Source organism: Triturus cristatus, chromosome 8 (genome assembly GCF_964204655.1).
Source record: "Triturus cristatus chromosome 8, aTriCri1.1, whole genome shotgun sequence".
NCBI classification, from domain to species: domain Eukaryota; kingdom Metazoa; phylum Chordata; class Amphibia; order Caudata; family Salamandridae; genus Triturus; species Triturus cristatus.
The window spans coordinates 403919447-403945085 of record NC_140591.1 but is presented as its reverse complement, the minus strand read 5'-3'; the positions used below and the strand labels follow the sequence as shown (position 1 = coordinate 403945085).

Below are 25639 nucleotides of genomic sequence, written 5' to 3'. Positions count from 1 at the left end.
CATTTCTCCACAGGCCACCCACAAGCCAAGGCGGCCCTTTCGAAATTAAGTAGGAATGCATCGGGATCTTCGCCTGCCACATATTTCTGCAACGATATCCCTGAGGGTCCGGGGTTGGTGGGTCGGGTGAGAGGAGGGTTTCCAGGGATTGGTTCCCTGAGCATTGCTTGTAGGCCTTCGAGGTGGGCGGAGATGGTTGTTTTAAACGTGTCTCTGTCGGCTTGGGCGGAATTCAACTGTTGTTCCACCATCCATCCCAGCTGTTCTTGCCCTTTTACCAGATGCTGGATTAGTTCGTCCATTTTTTGTGTACAGATGGCTGGTCCTATGCCCGCATTCTCCACCACTTGTAGCGGGTTTGAAGGAGACTCAGAGACTGTGAATGCTGGGGAGGTGTGTTTTATTGGTCTGAGCACTCTTTTGCGATAAGTCTTGGCCCGGTAATAAGGAAGGGGAAGCTCCGCCTCTTGATTGGCTGCCGGTCGCCTGTGTGGGCTTTTCGTTCTTCTCACGTCCCATTCCAGGATGCCTTCTCCTCTCGAACACTGCACCGTTCTCAGGTCCCGGGCGTGGGAGTAAAAGAGAAGCAAGACTGATGTAAGTCAGGTGCTCTGGTGGACTTTTAACGTGAAGGGGGTGAGGAATTCACACCGTGCTCTCTCTATTTCCCTATGTGACGGTAGTGTAAGGGGAGGGGAACAGGGGAATACGTCTCCTACGGCTTCTTTAGACTCTGTCGTCCCGCCCAACCCTAGATACGAGCTCGTACCTGTTGGTGCCACGCTTCTCCGGAAACGTGGCGGGGCGAATCGCCGGGTCGTTGGCCTCCTCTCTTCTTCCACTCTGTCCGTACTCGCTACTCCTGGTCGCTGACCGCTTCCGTGTTTGGAACTCCTCCCTTTATCCGCGTCATCCGTGTGGGCGGGGTTCGCAGCCAGCTTGGCCCAATTAAAGAAACATGGATCGTCTTTTCTGCTCGTAGGGAATGAGCAGGTTTCTCTGTCCCAGGCTCCGGGTTGCTGGAGGTAAAGAGGGGAGAGGAGGGGGTTCACATGTACAGTCAATAGAGGCAGGTTCTCCTCCTCGTCCGGTCGGGGCACCGCGTGACAGGTGCCAATCTTGAGCTGATTTCCTTTGTTGAATGTATTTGATGATTGTTTTCCTTGTGAAAAGTGGCCCCATTTCATGCATTGCTTTGTGGGTGATACAAAGCAGCTTGAAGGTGGATCTTCTGGCAACCGGTAACCAATGTGGGGCCCTCAAGCCAGTGGAATTGTGGGCTTGTGGCTTTACATGCAGGAATAGTCTTGCATCAGAGTGCTGAGTCTGTTGCAGTCTTTTCATAGTTGATAAAGATGAACCGTGGCGAGGCCATTGGCATAAATGAGTTTAGATAGTGCAAAAGAGATAGTAGCCTGGACCTTGTGTGGACATCCCAGGTGAGGGAAGATGCGTCGCAGAGTTTTCATGATAATGAAGCTTGATCTTGCTAATTTGTCCACTTCGGCATTCATTGATAACTTGGAGTCCATGGTAATTCCAAGGTTTCATACTTCTTTAGTTGGAGGTGATCCCAGACCGTCAGGCCAGGAGCAGAGTGGGCCATCATTTTTCCAGTCGCCACATATGAGTATTTCAGTTTTGGAAGCATTCAATTTTAGATGGGTCCATGTCATCCACGGATCGACGGCTCTGAGGCAACTGAAGATTTGTTAGTTTACAATGTCTTTGGGGCTTTCCTGTTTAAGGAGTATGTGTGGGTAATCTGCATAGTTATAGCTTATGAGCTGAAATTAATTGATCATTGCCAGTAATGACTTCATGTAGATGTTGAAAGACATGGGTGAGATGATGAGCCTTGAGTGACCCCTGATTTTGTGAAGTCGGTTTGGATATGAAAGGGGGAGAATGGATGACATTTGTTCTGTTTTGAAGGTAGGATGTGATCCAGTCGACAGAAGTCTCCTCTATGCCGGATTCGTAGAGTCTTTGCAATCGAGTGTCATGGTCAGTTGTAATGAAGGAATTGTAATGAGATCCAAGAGAAGTAGTGCAGCAACTCTCTTCTGGTCTAGTGTGATCTTAACGTCATCCTAGATGGCGATGAGGGCAGGTTCTGTGCCTCTCCCTGGGCGGAATGCTGTTTGGTAGTCTAAAAGTATGGAGTTGTCTTCAATGAATTGTGACATCTAGGTGAATACTGCTCTTTCTAGCAGTTTGTCCAGGAAAGATCTTTATGTAATTGGTCTGTAGCTGTTGGGGGTCAAATGGGTCCAGGTTAGTTTTCTTTAACAATGGGCATATGTATGCCTTTTTTGGGTCATCTGGAAAGATTCCCATAGTTAAAGAATTATTGATGATTCTTCTTCCTGGTTTGGCAGTAGAGGTAGTTAAAAGAATGCTCTTGAAGATTTGTGGTGGACAAAGATCAGAAGGGCAGCTGGCTGGCCTGCTTGCTTGGACCAGATCCACGGCCAGACTGGGAACCAAAACCAGCCCAGGCAGTTCCGCTCGTCTAGCCCGGGGGGATGGGGGGACTACTGATAAGCATAGCTGCCGCTTTTGTTACTGGGGGCTGGCCCCCAGTAACAAAACCGGCCCAAACCAGCCCACACAGGTAAAAAAACGCCCCCCACCCTTCCGAGCCCGCCGGGGAAAAACGCCTGGTGCCCGCTACAGCCAGTCAGGCCCTGACCAGATCCATAAATTCACTTTGTGATATGTGTTTGAAGGAATACAGAGGCTGGGTTTTAGAGGAGATTTTTGGAAATGAGTTATTGCTGGTGGTTTTTCTTTGTTTTAAATAGGAGTCCAACGTATCTGCATTGGTTCTGTAATGATTTGCCAGCTTGTCCGTGAATTTTTGAGTAATGGGAACAGTTCCGTCTGTGCATTTAGGTTAACCAAATTCGTTGAGAATTTTATAAAATTCTTTATTTGCACATTTAGCATTTTGAATTTTGTCTGAATAGTACCTTTTTTTGTTTTTTTGATTGTTGACTTGCATATTCTGTTAAGTTTGCATAGGTGAAGTTTGTCTCGGTTGCTGTTTGTTTTGAGCCAGGTGTGTTGCAGCTTTCTAATTTGTTGTTTTATCTTTTTAAGTTCTATATTTTTCTTAAAGGTAATTGTTTTCTTTTCTCCTGTTATGTTGTTTTAGTGGTATTAGGATATCAAAAGCTTTCTGTAGCCACTCAAAGATTTTTTAATGGAATTTATTGTGTCTAGATCTGTGTTGGATGTTAATTGTGTTTCTAATAAGTGGATGCATGTTTGGCGGCACTAGGTGTGTTGATTTGTGGTGTTAAATGTTAGAAAACTACCAAATGTTGGTCTGATCATGTGACTGGAGTAATCGTGTGAAAGGTAACTAGTTTTCGACATGTAAAAACGACATCAAGGATGTGTCTGGCTATGTGTACAGGTTTGAGTACAATCTGATGTAGGTTTATGTAGGTTCAGCATGGTTGTAGGTTCAGCATGACTAAGCCAATGACGTTAGTTTTTGGATGGGGCATATTGGGTTTGTCAAACCAAATGTTTAGGTCACCAAGAATGCATAGGTTGGAGTGTAGTGTTATAGGGTTTGAAGATGTGTCTAGAAACTTGTTTGGGAATGTTGCATTATAAGGAGGTGGTCTGTAAAGGAGGAGCAAGTTACAGGAGGAAGTTGGTGTAGGGTTGCATCTGGTGATGAGGGCCTTGTTACCTTGTATGGAAATGTTGTCAGCTTTGGTCATTTATTGTTTGCTAGAATATAACAGTCTACCTCCGTTATGCCTATACATTTATGTATGATAGTTTGATAGCTTGGAGGAATGGCTTAATTTAACACTGGAGCCAGCGTGTCGCCGTCTGCCGTCCCGCTCTGTTTCTCTACCGGCTGTTGAGTCCCGGTCCCCGTGGCTTTCCGTCTAGTGGCGCCGTCGTAAAGCCCTCATCTTGGCTGAACGGCTCAGCCAGTCGCCACTAGCGCTGATCAGACAGTTTTTTGCTTAACTCTCCACTGGTCGCTCCTACCACCGTTTAGGTCGCGCTACAAGTTCGGTATAGGCACACCATCGCCGCTGTACTTCCAGGGCCGGTTGACTTAAAGCATTGTCACCAACTGACAGGGCATCTGACTACTATACCTTCAGTAACTTTCAGAAACGAAAACATCACCTGGTGTCTCATACGTTCTGGATTCCACTTGAGTTACAGGTGCTGCTTCCGATGAATGATCAGTATTCATGACCAAAGCACAGCGTTGCGAAATCCCTGCTTGATATGGTTTTCTTGATCTCTTATCCAACACAAGAAATTTACTAAAATCGATGTGAAGAAGCCGGATGCTGCAGTATTAAAGTTTTCAAGTGCTGAGGAGCCGAAGAAGCTGATCCTTCGCCAACTAGGAAAAACAGTGTTGTTTGCTGAATGCCTGGGTGTATCGGACTGTCTTTCTAGCAGTAATTCTCCGCCGAAGAAGTGCAATGATAGAGTTTAATGAAAGTCACTTTGAAGATCATCAGGTTTTGTGGCTATTTCATCCGGTGCTATGATGGCAGCTGAAGTTTTGATAAAAAATGAAGTCCCTTACTGTTCAACGCTGAGCAGCAGCGCACATTTTTCAGCCATGAAGTCAGGTAATTATGTGGTGCTATTCCTTTACTTTTCTTCATCTGAAGTATCATGAAATCGTAAATAAAGTAATTAGCCGTTCGTGCTGAGAGGAACTTTGTCTGTGCTGCTCGGTGCTTGACCAGGGCGTGAGGGACTGCGAGGCACCGCGGCTGGGAAACCAGCTACAGCTGCGGCCTCTTCCCGGACACTCCCCTTTGCCTGCCTTGAAATTGACACCTTACGGCCCCCGCTTCGCGGGTGCCGTTCGTGCTGAGAGGAACTTTGTCTGTGCTGCTCGGTGCTTGACCAGGGCGTGAGGGACTGCGAGGCACCGCGGCTGGGAAACCAGCTACAGCTGCGGCCTCTTCCCGGACACTCCCCTTTGCCTGCCTTGAAATTGACACCTCACGGCCCCCGCTTCGCGGGTGCCGTTCGTGCTGAGAGGAACTTTGTCTGTGCTGCTCGGTGCTTGACCCGGGCGTGAGGGACTGCGAGGCACCACGGCTGGGAAACCAGCTACAGCTGCGGCCTCTTCCCGGACACTCCCCTTTGCCTGCCTTGAAATTGACACCTCACGGCCCCCGCTTCGCGGGAGCCGTTCGTGCTGAGAGGAACTTTGTCTGTGCTGCTCGGTGCTTGACCAGGGCGTGAGGGACTGCGAGGCACCGCGGCTGGGAAACCAGCTACAGCTGCGGCCTCTTCCCGGACACTCCCTTTTTTAGCGGACCACTACCTATTTAAATCGAGACTTGTGACGCGGCGCAGGACGAGCGTCGGGCGAAGCCCGGGCCAAGGGCGGGCCCGTTCTAGCCCGTTACAGACCGAGTAAGACCGGACCGGGCCCCCCTACTAACATTTTATTGTGTGCATTAGACATCCCTGTTGACTTGTGATTATCTCCTGTTAAATAATTATTGTATTTGTATGCTATCACCCATGGCTACCACACGAGGGAGTAGAAACAGGATGAACAAGGATACAAGTAACATTACTGGCCCATTAGACAACTTTATTGTAAGAGCAAATTCAGTTATCGATCAAGGAATTGCTCTCATGGAACGAAGAGTGTCACAAGACTTATTGCTAGCTAAACGCTCTTCTTTGGGCCTGTTTGCGACAGCTAAAACTCCCGATAATGTAGGTAACAAATTACCCCTTGCTTTAGTACAGGCGGATATACATAGTATCCCAAATGTAGTAGATTTGTCCTTTTCTATGACGGAATGCTTATCCTCCTCGCAACTAGAGAGGTCACCGATTCTTGTACCGGACCTCCCGGTGTTAGAATCACAGACGCAAGATCCAGTAAATACTCAGATGACGAGAGAGAATGAGGGTGCAATTCCAAAGACTATAAAATATCCGAATAGAAAACACAAGAAAAAAGAACCTAAAGTAAATAAGTATAGCAAGCCAAAAAAAATCATTGCAACTGGGGAGAAAGGGAAAGGAAAACCCCACATTAGAGGGAAAGAACGAATTGAACAAGAGTTAAAAGAGAGCCGAACCCAAAATTGTACTATTTTGGACAGCCAGTTAATGGAACATTCCAACGCTGCTATTTCTCCTCCGATGTCATTAAACCCTGAGCTTTTGCAGGCGGACCATAACCTAATCGAACACATAAGGGAACTTTTTAGAACATTTCTTACCCCATTAGAAATTCGATTGAAGAAGATTGAGACACAGCTAATAGATGTGGCTGCTTCTTTTAAGACCTCGCCTAATATCGGTCCATCAAAGGTTGTGGAAGTGACAAAAAAAGGTACAAAAAACGTACTAGTGGGCCCCCAATCATCTAAAGTTTTAATAAACGCCACAAAAGCTAATACCCTGACACCGGTTAACATTGAGAACTGCTTAACAGAAAAAAATCATCAGCCTTCTGGAGATTCATGTATAAATAAAGTTTCTAATAGGGATGCTAAATCGGGAAATATAGTTATAGATTTACCCCCAGAAGTATCGCCTTACTTGGTGATCCTAACGGGCGTCCCCGAATTGAAAGAGGATAAAGAAGAACCCTATGAATCCCTGAAAAACAAGGCCCAATATTGGCTTAATACAAACCGGCCACTTCCCTCGAATAAGACAAGTAAGATCCTAATGGTCCGTAGGGTTTCCTGGGTGGGGGTAGAAAGAAAAACACTACAGGGGGACTGTATCCTGGTCAATTTTGAAGACCGGGAAACGGTTGATTATATCTGCTCCTGGGGGAACCAGCATATAAATGAGACTATCCAAACTAAACGATTATCTTTTTTCTACCCTCCTAGATCTCAACTTCATCTACCAAATGAGGATAACTGGGTGACTGTAAAAACTTGTGATAGAAGAGCGGGCATAAGTAAATGGGGTAGGCAGATTAACAGGGGTTTAACACACAGCGACACCTGGAGAGGACTACCTACATCAAATCGCTATAGTAGCCTAGAGACGGTGGATTGACTCCATCAGATCGGCGCTAGTTGTTCTAGAACTAATATACAGTATAAAAGTTTAGATTATCCATCAAACGACCCCAAAAGAGAAGCTAATGAGGGCGGGAAAAGAAAAAACCCGTTAGATCCTTTAGTAAAATCCAAGGTTTTGTCTGACGAATTTGATAATCAAGAGTCAGAAATAATTACCCATCCTGACCTTGGTTTGGAAATTGCTTTATCCACAAAAACTACCCGTCCTATAATACAGCCCGACATGGAAGACAACTTCCTTTTGGTAGAAACACATCAATCTGCGGCTTGCCCTTCTGAGGAGGAGTTGGATACTGAACATAACATTTCCCTGATGGAATTAAATCCGCGCCCAGATTGCTCCCCTGACAACGAATGTCAACAAGTAATAGCAAGGGGAGAGCTTACCCTTCTATCTTGGAACATAGCAGGTTTAGCAAACAAGGTAGATGATTCCATCTTCTGTGATTTAATCGAAAAGAATGACATTATCTGTCTTCAGGAGTGTTGGGACCAGGTTGAGATTCATATCGCAGGGTACCGTACTTTTTTCACCCCTGCAATACAGTCTAGGAGAGGCAGAAACTCGGGGGGGCTTTGTACCTATATCTCTAACATGGTAAATTTGGAAATAAAGAAACAGAGTACAGAGGGGCATAATTTTTACCAGGTCCTTTGCTTAATTGCAGGAGGAAATCGACTTATATTAATTAATTTATATAATAATATCCCGAAGGATGATCTGAACAAAGCATTTGAAGATCTAAACAATTTAATACTCGGTGCAATTGGCTCAGAACAAAATGACACATGTATCATTTTGACAGGAGATTTTAATTGTCACTTATGCCCACATAATAATTCTGGTATATGTGGAATGGTTAACCTAATGGGCGACCCATGTACACATTTTGAGCATACTGTAGTGGGAAATATGTTTAACAGTTTAATTTCTGATTGGGACTTGGGGTTTGCAAATGAACTGTGTACGCCACAGATCCATTTCCAACCCACTTTTAACGGGCGAGGTTTAGAGTCTGTTATAGATTACACTTTGGTTAGTATTTCTCATGGTCGTAAAGTCCTGATGTTTAAAACATTAGACACTGCAATGAGTGATCACTTTCCGATTAGCTCAGTTTTCCTTATTGATAGGGGAACTAGAGCTGCCCCAAACGTAGTGGAAAATCTCTCCCACCATGCTATCTCTTTGGCAAGACAAAATGGATACGCCATAAAATGGAATAAGATCGATCCTTCTGATTTTCTCCAGAACCTGATATTGGACCAATATAAAAATGTCAGGATTTGCCTAGAGGATCATCCTGATCCTAGCTTGACCATTTGCGCTTTTGACCAGATCTCTTCATTTATCGCTAAAAAGTTAACAGGAACTATACGAGAAAAGGCCCAACAAAAATTCTTTGGGTGGTTCAACTCGGACTGTTCTAAGGCTCACTCTAACTTAAAGCAGGTTTTAAAGAAAAAACCTAAGGATTTGCTAGAGGTTAGAGCTGCCAGGGCAATATATAAAACATCGATAAAAAAACGGAAGCGGGAGCTCAAGGAGAACGCGTGGAACGCATTAGTAAAGCATTAGTTAGGCAAGCTCCTTGAGAGATAATATTTCGTTTTGGAAAGCAGTGAATGCCCCCTTCTTCGTCGAAAGGAACTCTGATAAGTTAGATCCTATGATAGAAGAATCAACATGGGTGGACCACTTTACTGAGCTCTACAAAAAAGATGTTTTGCATTGTATAGCCTCTAAACCCCTAACCCAGCAGTCTGCGATCGAATCTATTGTCCCTGCCTTATTTCCTGTAGGGATTGTTTTTTCCCCTTCTGAAGTGGAACTGGCCCTACAGGAATGTGCTAGAAACAAAGCGCCCGGGCCCGACGGGGTCCCGGTAGATATATATAAAGACACTGTTTCTCTGTGGGCCCCCCTGTTGACTAATGTGCTAAATAGTTTTAATATAAAGGGATTCCCATCGACATGGCAGGAAGCCATTGTGGTTCCTATTTTTAAAAAGGGAGATCGAACTGATCCCAAATGCTACAGGCCGATCTCCCTACTTGATTCACTTATGAAAGTGGCGGGTAGAATCATTTTAAATAGATTGCACACGTGGGCAGAGGAATCTGATGTAATTTCCAAGTTTCAGTACGGGTTTAAGGCTGGCCTAGGTACTGTTGAACAAGGGCTCAACTTGGCTTTAATAACTGGCAAATACATGAAGGCAAAAAAGGGTAACCTTTTTATGACCTTTGTTGACCTTAGTTCAGCATTTGATTGCCTGGACCACGACGTTTTATGGGATACTCTATCAGGCATGGGCATAGATTCAAATATCCTTATTTTTATTAAAGCATTATATAGAGAGGCAGGGGCCAAGGTGCGTTTCGGAAAAAAAGGGGAGTGCACTCGCAAATTTCCGATTATGAAAGGTGTAAGACAGGGCTGTATTCTGGCACCTTTTCTTTTTAACCTGTATATAAACGAAGTGGCAGATTTTTTAATCAAACAAGAACTAGACTATCCTCAAATCGATGGCACCGCAGTTCCTATTTTATTATACGCTGACGATGCGGTCATCATGGCTAGAACCCAGCTGGGCCTTCAAAAGGCACTAACTAGTTTTTCTTTCTTCATGAGTTCTAGGGGTTTAAAAATAAATATAGGGAAAACCTTTACCATGTGCTGCTCGTCTAAGAACAAATTACCTTGTAAGATTTTTATTGATAAGTCTAAGATAGAACTTACTACCACTTTTTCATACTTGGGGATTGTTTTTAATCAAAAAGGTACTTGGAAAGCAGCAATTAGGGCCAGGAATTTTGCCTTTGCACGTACCATAGGAGCAATTAGGCAGTTTGCCAACAAATTAGGGGGTAGGCCTGTACGTATTTTAACGGATATCTACAAGTCTAAATGCATATCAACCGCTTTATATGGATCTGGTATATGGGGTATTGAAGACCCCCAGGAAATTCAAGTAAAAGAAAACAGTTTCCTCCGCTATTTATTAGCGGTCCCTAAATCAACTTCAACATATATATGCCATAAGGAATTGGATCTGGTCTATATATCGGATCTCATTAAAATCAACCCATTACTCCTATGGCATAAGATATGGACCTCAGAAGAAACTGTTTTTAATAGATCTATTTTGAATGATTGTCTCAGACTAGAGAGATGGAAAGACATTCATTGGATTCTTTATGTCAAGGAGTTTATGACTAAAATGGGCCATCGAGCATTTTTTGATAATCCCTCCTCACTATCTTCGATCTCCAGAAAGGCTTTTAAGAAAAGTTGCCTTGATTACCTGGAGAACAAAAGATGGCTTGAGGAGAGGACTAAGTCTTCTGTAATTCAATATAATGCATTTGCCCAGGGCCCTGGTTTGCACCTTTATCTGTCTCCTGACTATCCTTGTTATGATAGAATGTTGCTATCGCGCCTGAGAACTGGTACTTTTTATAGGTTGATAACACTCCCAGTGAGCAATGATTGGTCTTTTAATTTAATTAATTGCCCCTGTGATGATCTTGCCTTGCAATCTTCAATCCATTGTGTTTTCTTTTGCAAGTACTATGCTTGGGGAAGAAAGAAATATTTGATTCCCCTTCTTAAGATCTGGGGATTAAGACAGTGCAAACCTGCGTATCTAAAACTGCTCCTATTGGAAGATGAAATAACTATTAGTGCAGTAGCCAAGTTTTTAAAATTCGCTATCCGATGCAGATTAACTCTGGATTAATTTTTGGTAGTGTTTGTTTTTATGTCTGCTATCCCCTTTTACGATGAACATAACTTGTATGAAATTCGATTTTGTTTTTAACTATGTCTTTTTTGATTGTGCTTTTATGATTTTAACTTTAAATATCGAATAAAGCTATCTTGACTTGACTTGACCTGACTTGACACTGGAGCCATGTCATCTCGCAACCATGATTCAGTTATGAAGAGTAAGTCAGGTTGTGTGTCAGTGAGTAGGTCGTAGATGTGGTGCTTGTTTTTTAAGAGTGATTGAGCATTTATTAGTAAGCAGTTTAGAGATTGTGTTTTAGTGGTGGTGTGAATTTGTTGTCTAGAAGAGAGCATTTAAAAAAAAATGTGTAGCAGGTGTGTCATTAGTGGTATTAACTGTATGAGAATAGCAATTGTGTTGTTTTTCTATATTGTATTCCGCGTCCAATGGTGTTGTTTTTCTATATTGTATTCCTCGTCCAGCAGGCTTAGAAGGCATTTTGTTGCGTATGCATGTGTAGGTGGTGGAGATGGTGGCTGAGAGTGAGTTAGTGAGCTGTTTTGTTTTGTTTTTGTAAAGTAGTCTTGTTGTGTAATACATATGGAGATGCAAAGTTGTGAAGAGTGGCATGCTGTTTATTTTGTTTGTATTTGTTTAGGGTGGATGGTGTATGGGTTAGGGGTGGTGGTGGTGAAGCATGTGGGTGATGTTTTAAAGCTCTTGTGTCCAGCAGCAGCTCCTCTGTTATGACGGATGCCTCAGCAGCTTCAAATCATGTTAAATAAAATTATAATAAAGTAGTTTTAGTATCATTTTATTTTTCATCACAGGAGCCGGAGTCCAGCTGAGTCTTGACGGTGGGGCCAAGGCAATCACGGAAGGTACTTGCAGTGGTGGGTACTGCAAGTGTGCATGACGGTTTGGCCGCTGTCTCGAGATGGCCACACCGCCATGCGCACTAAAATGTCTGCAGGCTGGTGCATGAAGAGAAACTGGCACAGGCTCCCAGTCCATCTTGGCGCGTGAAACCAGCCTGCTCAGCCGAATCCTGGTGCTGATCTCATGCTGGCTAATAGCATTACCAGCAGTAGAGCAGGTCTGGATTGGCGCAGGGGAGTACTGGATGGAGCCTGTGATTAGGAAAAGAGCTGTGCATCGCGAGGTGGCAGGTGGCGAGGCAGCAGGTAAGTTTTAATTTAAATGTATTTATTATTGTCTCACCACTTTTCCCTCCTGGTAGCCGTCACTGCTTTTGTCCCCGACAATACTTTTTATTTTCCTCACACAGTATTTAGACAAGAAAAGTGTTTCTTTGACTCAGGGCCAGTTACTAACTTCTTTTTGAAGGGTATTTTAAAGAAAGTCCCCAAGTGGAAATAATTTGTTTTTGTGAAAAGTACTTGGAAACCCGAATGCATATTGCACCTCTTTGAACAGTATTTCTTAGCTTTAAAGATAAAATACTAGAATATTGGTTTGCATTAATAGATAACAACCCATATGAAGAGATGGCTTTTTTGTATTGTGGGGAGCTACAAACCTCATGGTTCTCAAATGGTGTAAACGTTTTATGTATTATAGAGCAATAATTAGGATGCGATTGCAACGATAAGCCTTTTAGTTTTACTGTGGTATTTTAATTATTGATGGTGTATTACATATGCTCTGTAAACTACACAATAAATGAAAGATGAGAAACAGAAAAAACTGTATGAAATGTGGAACATTTAGTTCTGCAATGCCACGTTCTACTTGCAAAAAACAGCCTCACTGAAAGTGTCACATTTACATATGGCATGAACCGGCATGACAGCTATAGGTTTGTTTGTACCCATTGTTACCATTATGGCAGTCCAAACTCTTCCATTAGATGGGGCCATATTGCATGGTAAATTAAGGTTTTCTTTGCTTTAAATCTGTCACTGCTGTATGGAGAAATCTATTTATCGTATAGTCATTACTAGAGTTGAAGGTTTATTAATAAAGCCGAGGTACCGTAACAACAGACGTTGGACTACAAATCCCATGAAGCGTCCAAGCCGCACGTGCAGCCGGGTAATTTGTGCTGTGCTGTGCGCTCGCGTTACTGCAGGGCAAAATAATCGGCAGTGAATTGATGGAAGCCGTCCGGGAGACTGCACTGCACGACTGTTTCCGATGAGTGAAAGCAGTAAACTGTGAGTCGCACGGCGATCCTTGTGCAGCCGCGCCCGTCCCCGGAACGGCAACGGCACAAGCGACACTTTGATCCCAGGTACAAGGGTTCGAACAGAAAAGAGGGGGAGAGGGGCTTTAATCAGCGTCTGGTATCCATGGCAACGGAAACAGCAAACCATGAATAAAAGTGAAGAAGGACTATACAGTCAGTGCTCATTGCTACTTGTTGTTGAAGGAAGCGGGCCAACCATGCTTAGGCAGAAACACTCAATTAAGAAATGTACTCAAAGACGAAGTCACGATAAACCCAGGGTTATTAAATAACGTTTTCGGGTACAGAGAGATGTTGACGTTTTTAATTCTGACATGCGTCCTATTAAAGATACCACTAAACTGAAATTAATAAAATGTGTTTATATTTCCGTAAACATAGTTTCATAGCTGTTAAGTCACGGGTTAGTATAACGTTGTACCTCATGCAACAGGAAATTTACGTAAGGCAGATTTTTGATCAATAGGACTGAGTCAAAACATTATAAGGTGGCCGCCGAATATATGTTTTGTCTATTTATAAATATTCTGCGCTGAACTAATCTCTCTTTTGTGTCGGAGAGTAGTTAATTGGAATGAAGTGTCTACTGTCCTAGCAGCTACGGGGACAGGAGGCGCATACAAAGCAACTTTGGGGAAGATTTACAAGCCCCTTGCGCCACTTTTGCTCCGTCGTTGCGTCACTTTTGTGACGCAGCGGCGGCGTAAAAATTGCGACCCATTTACAACGTGATGCATCTAGGGAGATGCGTCACGTTGTGAAGCCCTGCGTGACATTATACCTGCGTCACGTATAATGTATGCAGGGTAGGCGTTCCCACGCAGGAAAACCTTGTTAAAGTGATGTAGTGAAATATACAAGATTTCACTGTGTAACTTTTAGGACGCCACTGTGTCAAAACCTTACGCCTGCTTGAAGCGTAAAGAGTGACGCAGTGTACTGGGAATAGGCCGCAACACACATTGCTGGAGTTGCGTCGTGCTTGCGACACAACTCCAGCAATGCGTGACTTTTCCGTCAACAGATGCGTCAGTCAATCCTTGCGCCATGGTGCGCCGTATTGTAAATACGGCGCATCCATGGTGACGCAAAGGTTTTGCACGGTGGGGCAGGGAGAGTGGCGCATCTCTACAGATGCGTCACTTTCTTGTAAATCTGCCCCTTTGTTTCCGCAGACCCGACATCTTTGGCGCAGAAGTGCAGTTTAGGCACAATTTGACCAAACAGAAGGCTCAGCCAAAACTAATAGTATTGGAAAAACTGTAGGCAGGGCTTTAAGTGGGATGAAAAAACGAGGGGGGGGGGGGTCTCTCAAAGGGGCGTGGCCAAAGTAAGTTTCTCCCCTAAATACCATCGCTCACCAGTCCATAAATGTTTCTCACGCTTCTTTTAGGCTTTTTTAGCCCCTGGTTGCTCAGGCTTACAATCACCCGAAGGATTAGCGGGGTGCCGACGTTTACATCCAGGGTCCAGCCGTAAAGACTTCTGGGGTTTGTCATACAGCACCCCTGCTGTGCTCATTGAGATGCTACCCCAATGTACCCATCAGCATCTGAATCGCGCCGTAACTATGCCAACGTCCTGGATTTAGCCACCGTCACATCCAGGGCTGCCCACCAAGGCAGGCTCCCCATACTTTCAACCCGCAGTTGCCAGTGCCTCTTGCAGGACCAGGAGAAGCAAGTCCATACTGACTTCTGACAGGTGTGCCCCATCATTTTCAAAGTACCCCAGAGTTTTACATTGATTGTGCCATCATGCCTTAAGAAGCCGAAACATCTTTACTGGGTTAATTTGCACACGGCACTATTTACCCTTCTGCGGGAACATTCAATGGCCTCCCCAGACCTGGCTCCATGCCATACCCCACGTGGAACTATCTCCAACCACCATAACTCCCAGTGCCCCATGAGTTGCTGATCTCACCCATGATGGACTTCATTGCCTAGGTTAGCTCGCAGCACCCCAGGGGGGTAAGGTATTGCCCCCAAGGGGAATTATCTAAATGTTAGGTGGGGACTTGCTAGTCTCTGCTGCAGCAATGTGATCAAACTGTGCCAATGCATGCCAGGGAAACCCAACCATGCTATCCACTTGCAGGTGAAACGGTGCTCCAGGTCCTGGTCTCTGCCCATCTCGCCACTCTAGCTCTGAATGAGTGGCCCATCACCCACACTTGAACCCTAGTGAAATAAAGAAATGTGCATTTGTACACACAGTTTTAATTTGTTGCACCACACTGAAAACAACAACACTAGGAAATTGAACCTTGCCAGTTGCAATTATCACCGAACCTTAATGCTGACTGAACACACACAAAGCAAAGAGCTAAAACATAAATTTTAAACACATTTGTTCAATATTTACATTACCCGCTGTTTCGTTTCCCTGCCCTACCCTTTGTGTCAACTTGCCCATCATGGTCGAATATAGTGCCTGTAACAGTCTGAGTCCCACCTGCCCAGCTTCTTGATGACATCGGACGGGGGGGGTTATCCTCCTTTTAGGTTGTGGTGGCTGCCCCTATCCAGAAGGAATGTAAAGAGTAACACCTTCCTTTGTTGCCTGACAGTTCCAGACATGACTTCATCACCTTTCCAAAGTGGTATCTGAAGAGGGGGGACTGGTCCGCGTGCACTAGCAGGTATACCCCAACCATGGGGTGTATCTTAAGGTTTAGCTGTGGCCAGTGCAACAGGGCAGTAGGTTTTGCTGCCCAGGGGCTGCAGTACTATGGATTTCCCAAGGTCTTTCTAATCAGTTTTGGACCTTCACTACAATATTTTAAGGTGTCCTCTTGCATACTGAGGTCTTGCTTGCATAATGTGTTTTTTGTTTCATCTTCCCTTGAGTTGGCTACCAATTATCCTGCTCGGAAGGCCCCAAAATTGCCAAACTGAATGCTGTTGAGGTGGCCTGATGATCGGAATATGTGGCCCTGTCAACACAATCTGTCATCCCTTGTAAAATGTGGAACTCATTGGTTGACCTTGTTCATCAGTTTCATTAGGCCTTGTTCCACTGTAATAGGTGCCAAAGTTGTGGATGGGATGATGTCGTCTCTGCCCACGCTTGTGGCCAAGCCTCACGGAAACAGAGCCATTGAAAATGAGAGAGAGCGTCAGCTGCCCCATTCTTAACCCCCTCAATGTGTCGCGCCCGGAATTTAACGTTGTTGAGCAGGCACGCCCTCATCAGCTCCCTCAGGAAGCACAGTACCAATGAGCAGTAGGCAGGTTGTGAGTTGCTGGCCTGCACCACTGTCATGTTGTCCAGCCAGAATAGAGCCCTTTTTGCGACAATGTCTCGGGCCATAAATGAAGTGCCACAACTATTGGAAACAGTTCCAAGACACCTATGTTCGTAGTTATCTTCCTCTTAAGCCAAGAATTGGGTCTGTTCTGTGCGCACCACTCACTCCCCATTATAGCGCCAAAACCTTCCCTGCCTGAAGCAGCAGTGAAAAGGCACAGTTCAATCTGACTAAGTGGTGTTTGCGTGTCTCCCTGGCTGTCGCCCTGCCAATCCTTTGGAAAACACCCTGCCCACTAGGATGACCCTTTCTGCAAAAGTTACTTTTCCCGATAGACTCTAATAGTGCACAGGCTTGTCTTGTCTTTGGCCAGCGCTGCCTGGATGTCCTGGAGCAAGGCATTAAACATTTTAAAGGGAGTCTGGATACCCGTGCAAGGTGTTTATTCAATGCCCAAAAATGTCAAGACCTGCGCTGGGCCCTCAGTCTTAACGGGAGCTAAAGGGGCACCCAACCTGGCAGTCAGGGCCTGCAAATCTTATAGTGCAGCTGCACAGTCCTGTGAACGGGAAGTCTAGGTAGTGTGTAATCCTGCTCTCACTGTGTGCCCGCTAGAGTGCCTATTGAAGGAAAGAGCTAAAAACCTCAAAGTAGGCTGTAAAATTGAACTAACTTAATTATTGAATTGGAATGAAACCGAATTGTGCAATGTAAAACCATAAAACCTGGGATTAATCATGGCTCCCTTACTTGACCAAATTGTGTGATCCTAGGCAACTGTTTAATTTCACTTGTTCCTTCATTTCGACATATAAGGGTCAAGATATCCACTGTATAAAACTTTCTCTTGTGTTTGATTTATTAAACTATAATGTTGGCCATCTATAATACCAACCAACAACCCAGAGCACCCAGAAGGTTCCTCGTGTTAACTGACTCACCTGGGAGAAATGCATGTTAATAAAATACACTTTTCTAATTTTGAAAAGACTGCATATTTGCGCGCTTGTTGAAAGATGTCTTAAAATGAATGTGTCCCTACCGTTATATGGTGCGGGGCACATTATTTGCTTCTTTTATTTCTGTTAGTGTAAATAGTGCTTGTTCATTTAATTAGCATCATTATGAATGTTAGTTCTCTTGGCAGCCCAGTGCAGTCGTGAGGACCCCGCACTATACTTTGAGCATCTCTGCCCTAGTGCCTAAGCGTCCTGCTGGCTGCGTCTTGACGCTAAAGGTAGAGGAAACATTCTATACCATATCGAGGTTCCCGTTAGTATGAAGTTTGTGTACGTTTCCTGCTAAAATAGCGCCACAAGACCTACTGTTATATGTTGGTGCCTGTCCCCACTATTATACATGGCGGCACAACTTCTGATGGATTGGCCTTAAGGAATGGATGCCCCTATGTAATTGCAATATGCCTAACCTTTCCTAAAGAAATGCCTCGAGTGCAGGTTGCTACTGTGGTATTCTTCCTACAATCTAACCAGGCTGCTTAATTGCTAACAATGTGAGTGGCTTAATGACATTGATGTTTGAAATCTAATAGTCGAAGTTTCATATTCTCACGCAGCCCACCTTATTGTGGGCCCCCTTTGTATAAATTGGAAGACCGGTGAAGTTTGTGACTGTCTTGGCAGAGTAAGTGGCCATTTTTATTCCTATTAATCACATTTTTAGTTTCAGGAATCAGAGTTCAGTCAGTCCCCATGTCGCTTTGCATTACCACAAACAATCAAAAGAGAAGGTGCTTTTGTATACTGTGGGATGGGACAATGAAGGTGTTCCCCTTGAATCTTTGAAATTCTGAAGATGCTTTAGCAAGGGAGTTTTTTAAACTAATTTACAGCAGTGGTTTGCTCTCTACATGTTATGCTCTGGCGAGATAACACATGAACCCCTCTTTGCTGCACCGGACCGCAGAGGCGGCCATAACATCTATATAGTGAAAGCATTCTGTAGTGATCAGAGGGCCTAATGCATAAACTTTAATACCCTGCCTCCCAAAGCCTCTAAACCAAGCGAATAGTGTAAAGCTATGCTTTCCAACATTACTCTCATAGCCAACGGGAGAAAGTTAGCACTTTAACATGCTCAGGTGTCACTAGCACTGCTTAGAGGGGCAGTGATGAAATCAACTGATGCAATTGGACATTCCGAGTTATTCTTTAGTATACTTTCTCAATATCCCTCAGGTTTGAATTTTGATGCTATGACTAGTACAAATATACTTGCTAGACAGCTCTGTTACTGTTCCCCGTGGTTGTGTTGGCGTAGTTGATTGGCATGTGGTCTCTTGGGATTTGCATGGGATTGCATGTTGGGAGGGATTAGAAACTGGTGTAATTGGTGTAAGAGCTGGAAGCCTGTGCAGCCTTGTAATCCAAGTAACCTACCTAAGCAGTGTTATCCCCAACCCGATGGGAGTCCTCGTAAAATCAGTGCCGACTTTGGGCCAGATGTAGGAAGCCAAATAGCGATCGCAAACGCCGAAATTCACAGAAATTCAGCCTTTGCGATCGCAATTTGGTTTTGAGCAATGTAGGTAAGATTAAACCTACTCACAAAATGAGGAATCGCAAATATTGCGATTCCCTATCTTGCGATTGCATTTAAGGAATCGCAAATTGCGATTCCTTAAATGCAATGTAAGTAGCACAAAAGAAAGTGCACTTTAGCCTTAGGAATCGCTAATTACCACCAACTTCAAGTTGGTGGTAATTAGCGATTTCCTTTAGAAAACCACTTTTGTGCTTTTTAGGTCTCGCCTGACCCAGTGCATGCGCTGGTCTGGCGAGACTTATTGAGAGGGCACCAAAAAGTGCTACCAGGCCAGCCTAGCGCTACAGTGCATGGGTACGGGCGCCGTGCTTGACGCGATTACTTTCACTTTCGCGGCCACATGGCCGCTTCGCATAGCCAATAGGTCTCGCTTTTGGGACCTTATAAGTATTTAGTTATGCAACTATTGCATGGCTAAACACTTATAAGGTCCCAAAGGCGAGACCTATTGGCTATGCCAATGCTTGTTAAAAAGTGCCATGTGGCACACATTTATGCCCTTTATGCAATTTACGAGTGCCACTTGGTTACTCGCAAATTGCGGGCGCAAATCCTGTTCGTTCCTATGGGCGTCTTGGCCCATAGGAATGAATGGGATGGTATTCCTTGATTGCGAATCTCAATTTGTGATTCACAATCAAGGAATATTAAGGAATCGCAATTTTTTTTTGTGATTCTACCTACATTAAATTTAGCGAGTCCTTAATAGCGATTCGGTAAAAATCACTATTAAGGACGCGCTAAATTGAACTTACCTACATCTGGCCCTTAGTTGGCTGCTGCCACATTCTAGGCACTAGAATGTGCACTTAAGAGCTTGGCGTGAAGCAGAAATTCTAAAAGAACCGATTACCCTCATGGCAACAACGGTTTCCGGGTAAGTCCCGGTCTGATTACGAGCTGAGTCGGGCAACGCCTAAGGTGGATCATTCATCTGCGGTGCCAAAATAGGTAAATAAACGTACAAGACAAATGGAAATCTGAGGACGCAAACCATCTACACTACTGCTTACACTGCTGTGCGAGCTGCAGTAAACCAGCTTTGGATTCTTGTGTTAGAAAGCCTGGAACACCAACAGCATCTTCTGGTGCAACCCAGTACTTTAAATGGGCCGGATAATCACAGGTACTGAGTACCGGCACTTCTTATTTTTACCACTCTGAGTACCGGCACTTCTCTGCTGCCAAGGAGAGTGCCGGTACTCATAAACGGTAGGCACCTTGGCTGTGCTGTTGACCTGTCTGACAGCCAAGGCACTTCTGTAGCAGTGACTGGTGAGCTGAGCTGAGCCCCCGCTGAACTATTGAGCGTGGGCTCATTTGCATAACGTCTGGTATTCACCATCCTGCTGTGTTGAAAACACAGGATTGAGGCAGCGCAATTAAGAAATCCAAAGAAGCTAACGAGGTTAAAATGGCTTTCATCTTTCCTGATTTGTTTGCTTGAGTGTCTGCGTATGTTTGCCTGTGGGCGGTTTTGGGCCAAAGGGGGTGCAGCACAGACCACAACCAGCTTGTTAAGTGTGAAAAAGGCCGCTTTATTGAAGACAGGTGCACCTTACAACAAATATCCTTGGCCTGTGCCGTACAAAACTAAACCTCACTAAATATTTTCTTCATGCCTTACCCCCCACCCCCACCCCTAAAGTTTCCCCATTTGCAACCATTTATAAACCCCCAACTCTGTCTTCCCTGCTGACTCATTAAACGTGTAACGTCTTATCATTTCCTAAAATAACTATCTATGTAACCTTCCTGTGTTACTTCCCCTTCCTGCGTGTACCCGGAGTGACATTTTCCAACCAATAAACTTAAACTGTGAACAGATCTACCAACTATTACTAAGGAGAACACCCCCTCATAAACCATAACCCTGGTACAAAAAGCCCGCACCTGCTTCAAGCGACAACCAAACAGTACATGTTTTCCCCACCCGGTGCACCTGTTCCCAACAAAACCACCGAACCAAAATGAAAAAACCCCAATAATCCAAACCCCCTTTAAATTTTTGAAAATTAACTGCTCCCCCGTCCCATTTAACAAACGGGGAGGGAGGGTGGGACAAAATTTCCTCACCCTGACTAACCCCCAGGCCAACTCTCTCTTCCCTGCTGACTCATTAAACGTGTAACGTCTTATCATTTCCTAAAATAACTATCTATGTAACCTTCCTGTGTTACTTCCCCTTCCTGCGTGTACCCGGAGTGACATTTTCCAACCAATAAACTTAAACTGTGAACAGATCTACCAACTATTACTAAGGAGAACGCCACTCGGAAAATTCTGGGCTCCAGACTTTTCTGACCCTCCAACTAGGGACCCTTTTTTTTTTTTTTTTTTTGTATTTTTTACGTTATTGTATTTATATGCCCAATACAACCTCCTGGATTTGATTGCAGTCTAACTCCAGTCCAGAAACGTGACCAGTGTGCCCCCATCTTTCCGATGTCATGAACCGCAGCACACTTAAGCACCGGAAATTCTACTATCCCTGTGCCCCCTCGTCACCAAGGCCTGTTGAACCACCTTCTGGCCTTATCTAGTGCTGCTGGCCGCTCTACCCCCCTCCGGTGCCTTTGTGACGTGAATTCTGTCCATATTCTGCGTGATCTGATCCCTGCTGCCTGACCCCCAGGAGGTCCGTCTGCCTTCCTTTCACAGTGCTAAGCTTTACACTGACCCAGGTCATGTCCCCCCAGCTGAATAAGCAAACATCGGGACGAATATCACCCTGAATCATTCTGTGTACGTATGAAACAATTCGTGCCACTTCCATACCCCCCGTACCGTGCCAGGAACAATGAAACAACCGTGAGACTAAACCCAAATCCAAACCTTTCCCTTCGAAATTCATAACGCTCTGCCCATATGACAAAGGAATGTCCCACGATCCATATGGAGGAGGCCACCCCGGCAGGCCCTGCCACCGCACCTGAAAAGACACATATATGAGACCCAGAAATGAGCACTATGTTACCCCTTCCCCGGAGCCCCGCAGCTGAATGCATGTTCTAACGCAGCCCAACTTCCCACGTCCTGCATGCATAAAGTCAACCCCCCAAACACCTTCTGTTTTTTTTTTTTTTTTAAAAGGCATGCATGTTACTGCCTGTACCATCTGTTTTGCCCCGATTTGCGGCGGCTATATTCACCCCAACACGGAAAGGAATGAGGCCCAACATGGCGAAGAGACCGTTCTTGCTCGTGCGAGCCGCGCTACCACCCCTGTCCCTCAGGGCAACCTCCCCCCCTTTTCCCCCAGCCATTCTGAAACCTGAAATGCCCACATGTGCATCCCAGACCGCGTGACCTGCGACACCCATCCCTCTGCAACCCGGCCTAATCTGCCGCAGGACCCACTAAAGCCGGCCAGCAGCCCGACAGACAAATGCCTGGGGTCCGCCTCCCCTCTCACGTGCCCAACCGTTGTTACGCAACTGCCCCATTCTCCCGCCGAAGGCACCTAACTCCAACATAATTTGCCCATGAAGGTTATTGCAGACAGCATACCTTCCATAGATACCGTAGACCAACCGTTGCCACTCATGGACAACATAAACTGCCCTACCTGCTCCTCCCTTTCCCTTGCCCCGCTCGTTGCCTTGGGCCCCCCCTCATGAAGTCCCTGCCAAACCTGCTCAGATGGCCTCCATGTGGCCGAGGCCAGTGACCCCAAAACTAACCGCGTAACCCTTTGTCTCCGACATACCACATCCCCGCAGGGACTGGCGTCCTTCCGTGACTAGCAAATGCAACCTCCACCACGTAGAGAGAGACCAAGCGTCTGCAGTGTACGATCCCACTCCCGGCCCATGCCTGTCCCGAAACTGGATTCCATGGTCTAAACCTCGCCACACAAACCCCCGCAACCTCCGCACCCGGGCCTCCCAAGTTGATGGTCTGTTTACCCCTGTATTACTGACATGGTGTCCACTACTAGAGATCGCTTTCCTGAGCACCAAATCCCTGGCCCATACTGCCACGGCCATCACCAGTGTAACAAGTTCCATAAAGGCAAAAAATAAACCCTCTTCCCGTTCTTCCAGGGTTGCGGGCGCCAGTAAAACCCAAAGCCTCCCTCCCCAGCCACGGCTTCAGAGATCGTGATCTTCTCTGTTCTCCGGCGTCGCCAAGGGAACGACCGACAGGAGCACTTAAGGATGGAGCATCGACACACCTGCCCTCGTCACCCCCAACCCCCTACTGAAAATCTGCCCCCACCCTACCACCAAAATTGTGGCGTCCTAGCAGAAACCATACTACCATACACCACCCCAACTGTCACCTCCAGTGTGGCCAGCGACCCATCGATTCACATCAGCATGTGCAGTTGTTGGTCTATCCGCAAGCGGGCTTGTATCGCCCACACCACCAACTCAATACCAATAAATTGACAAAACTGCACTAGGACCTTGTGTCAACTCTACTGCCAGGTGCACCCCAGGTGACCCATGGGCTCTAAAAACTTGTCAGTTGCTACCGACAGTCCGCAGAACCGGGCCGCCCCCCCAGGAAAAGTCATCCAGGCAATGTGTGACCATCTGTGTACAGTGCACCATGACAAACCCACCAGAAGCTAGCGAGAACGCTCAAGTAGTGCACAGGATAAAGCACCTCCCCGCTGTAGTTTGTCTATAAAGACGGAACCACCCACCGAATGCCCTCCTTGCCAGGGTTGGTGTGGGCCCAACCTGTAATGCCCGCGTCGGCCTGTGGCGCCCCCCAAGTGTATAAATGAGCGGTTAGCCAAGGGGCACCAGCAAAAGGGGCCCACCATGCGCCTTTCCCGGGGTTCCAGGTTCCCAGCTGCTCGCACCACGTCCCGTGTGTCGTAGCAATTTCCATTTGCAAGTCATCAGCCCCCCCAGCGGCCTGGGACCGCCGTAATCGAGCCGGAACCTTCCTCAGGCCCCTCCCTCCCCATCAAGAGCCCTTCGTCCACGGGCCGTGGAGAAGACGCCCGCAAATGTTCCCCAAGGCCCCGATGCGTGTGCGGACTAGGCTTTTCCAGACACACCAGAGGCCTGCTGCCACCCCCACCCCCGGTGGTATGCTGCGGGCCCTGTTTGGACTGCTGCCCCCCGATAAAGCCTGTCCCATCGTGGTGCACCAAGGGTGACTGCCCGAGCACTACGATCCACCATGCATAAACTAGCCGTACTGTCTGGCCCACGTGCCTTCAGTGGAGTCCCCACATGCTCCCAGTGCCATCCGCCGTGTACCCCCACCCCCCACGTGTGGGGCGGGTCCGAAAGGAGGCACCATACCAGCGGCGTCCGAGTGCCTCGTGCACTGCCACTGTACCCTCCCCATGGTCGCCGGTATAGGTCGCCCAGCACCGTGGTGTCGGATAAAGGCTCCTACGAGGCGCCTAAAAGTATGCATACATATGTTACAAATTTATAACCGTGTAGGTGGTTCCTTCAAAGACATCCCCGGTCTTTACTTACTGCAGAAGTAGGAAGCGTCCCCCCGTGATCCCTGGGAGCTTGCCAGCTTGGTCTCAGAGGTAAAGATTGGGGTGCCTATCCCCCCCCCACTCAGCTATCGGGTCCCAAGCCACCTGCGCCTAGCAACTCAACCATCACAGCGTGACCACTTGCATCTCCGCACTCTACCGGGGCTCTTCGGACCACGTCCATGAATTTCAACACAGGCGGGCCCGTCTGGATATTGCCCAGCATACCCCGCCGTATATCAATGAAGGCAGTCCACCAATCCGCAATGCCATGGCCACCCCCGGCCGCTTGGCCAGCTCCCACTCCTCTTCAGCGGACCACTCCCCCCCCATAAGCACCTTGCTGAAGCGCACCTTACCAAAGCCCACAGAGCCCTCCCCCCCCTTCGTGTGGCGTGCCACCGCCCCCGCGTGTACACCGGTGCCTTACCTGGCGCCAAGGTCGGCGTCCTGCTGAAGCGCGCCGCCTAACCAGTGGTGAAGGTGGGGGAGGCCGGCACTCCATCCGCCACTGCACGCAATCTGTCCTGACCTTCTTCAAAACTAGACACCGCATTAGTGACCCCCCCCCCCCTTCCACCACATACTCCATCCCGTGATCCCACAGCAATGGGCCGTCCTCTGTGGACGCCAGCCCGTGATCCCACAGCAATGGGCCGTCCACTGTGGACTCCAGCCCGTGATCCTACAGCAATGGGCCTCCCTCCGTGGACTCCAGCCCGTGATCCCACAGCAATGGGCTGTCCACCGTGGACTCCAGCCCGTGATCCCACAGCAATGGGCCGTCCTCTGTGGACTCCAGCCCGTGATCCCACAGCAATGGGCCGTCCACTGTGGACTCCAGCCCGTGATCCTACAGCAATGGGCCTCCCTCCGTGGACTCCAGCCCGTGATCCCACAGCAATGGGCCGTCCACCGTGGACTCCAGCCCGTGATCCTACCGCAATGGGCCGCCCTCCGTGGACTCCAGCCCGTGATCCCCACAGCAATGGGCCGTCCTCCGCGGACACCAGCCCGGGATCCCCAGTTCACAGTAACACATTATGGCTCAGGGAAGGGCCTTGTCGTCAGTATGGTAATATTTGCATCCAGACCTAGCGGCTAACTCCCCCTACTACCCCACCCTCCCGCAGCGGTACCGCAAGCCCATCCGTTGTATCCTGCTGGTGTTCTGGACCCTGTGCCCCCAGAGGCCGCAGCGACCCACTGGGGCGTATTCCGTCTACTAGGTCCCTCGCTGGGGCCAGACACCCGCACGAGGCAGAGCCTGCCCATTCGCTCGGTGGGTGGAGCCGCATGTAACTCACTGAGTGCCGTGCCTGCTGCCCCTGCAAAGAAAACGAG

At 46.9% G+C, this 25639-nt stretch overlaps 2 protein-coding genes across 12 annotated transcripts in view; one reads left to right on the top strand and one right to left on the bottom strand.

The window, feature by feature from the left end:
- LOC146802200 (uncharacterized) overlaps window positions 1-25639 on the bottom strand; it is a 238746-nt gene that overhangs the window by 93584 nt on the left and 119523 nt on the right. Inside the window, exon 1 of one of the 11 annotated variants that reach the window (XR_014967714.1) lies at window positions 21673-21755. The exons of the other annotated variants lie outside the window; for them this stretch is intronic. The gene's annotated coding sequence lies outside the window, so the exon portion shown is untranslated. Of the gene's footprint in view, window positions 1-21672; window positions 21756-25639 lie in introns of those variants that run through there. 11 annotated transcript variants of the gene reach the window in all.
- Window positions 12931-25639, top strand: part of LOC146802199 (serine/threonine-protein kinase Nek5-like) — a 383120-nt gene continuing 370411 nt past the window's right edge. Inside the window, exon 1 of the mRNA XM_085621788.1 lies at window positions 12931-13064. The gene's annotated coding sequence lies outside the window, so the exon portion shown is untranslated. The remainder of the gene's footprint in view (window positions 13065-25639) is intronic.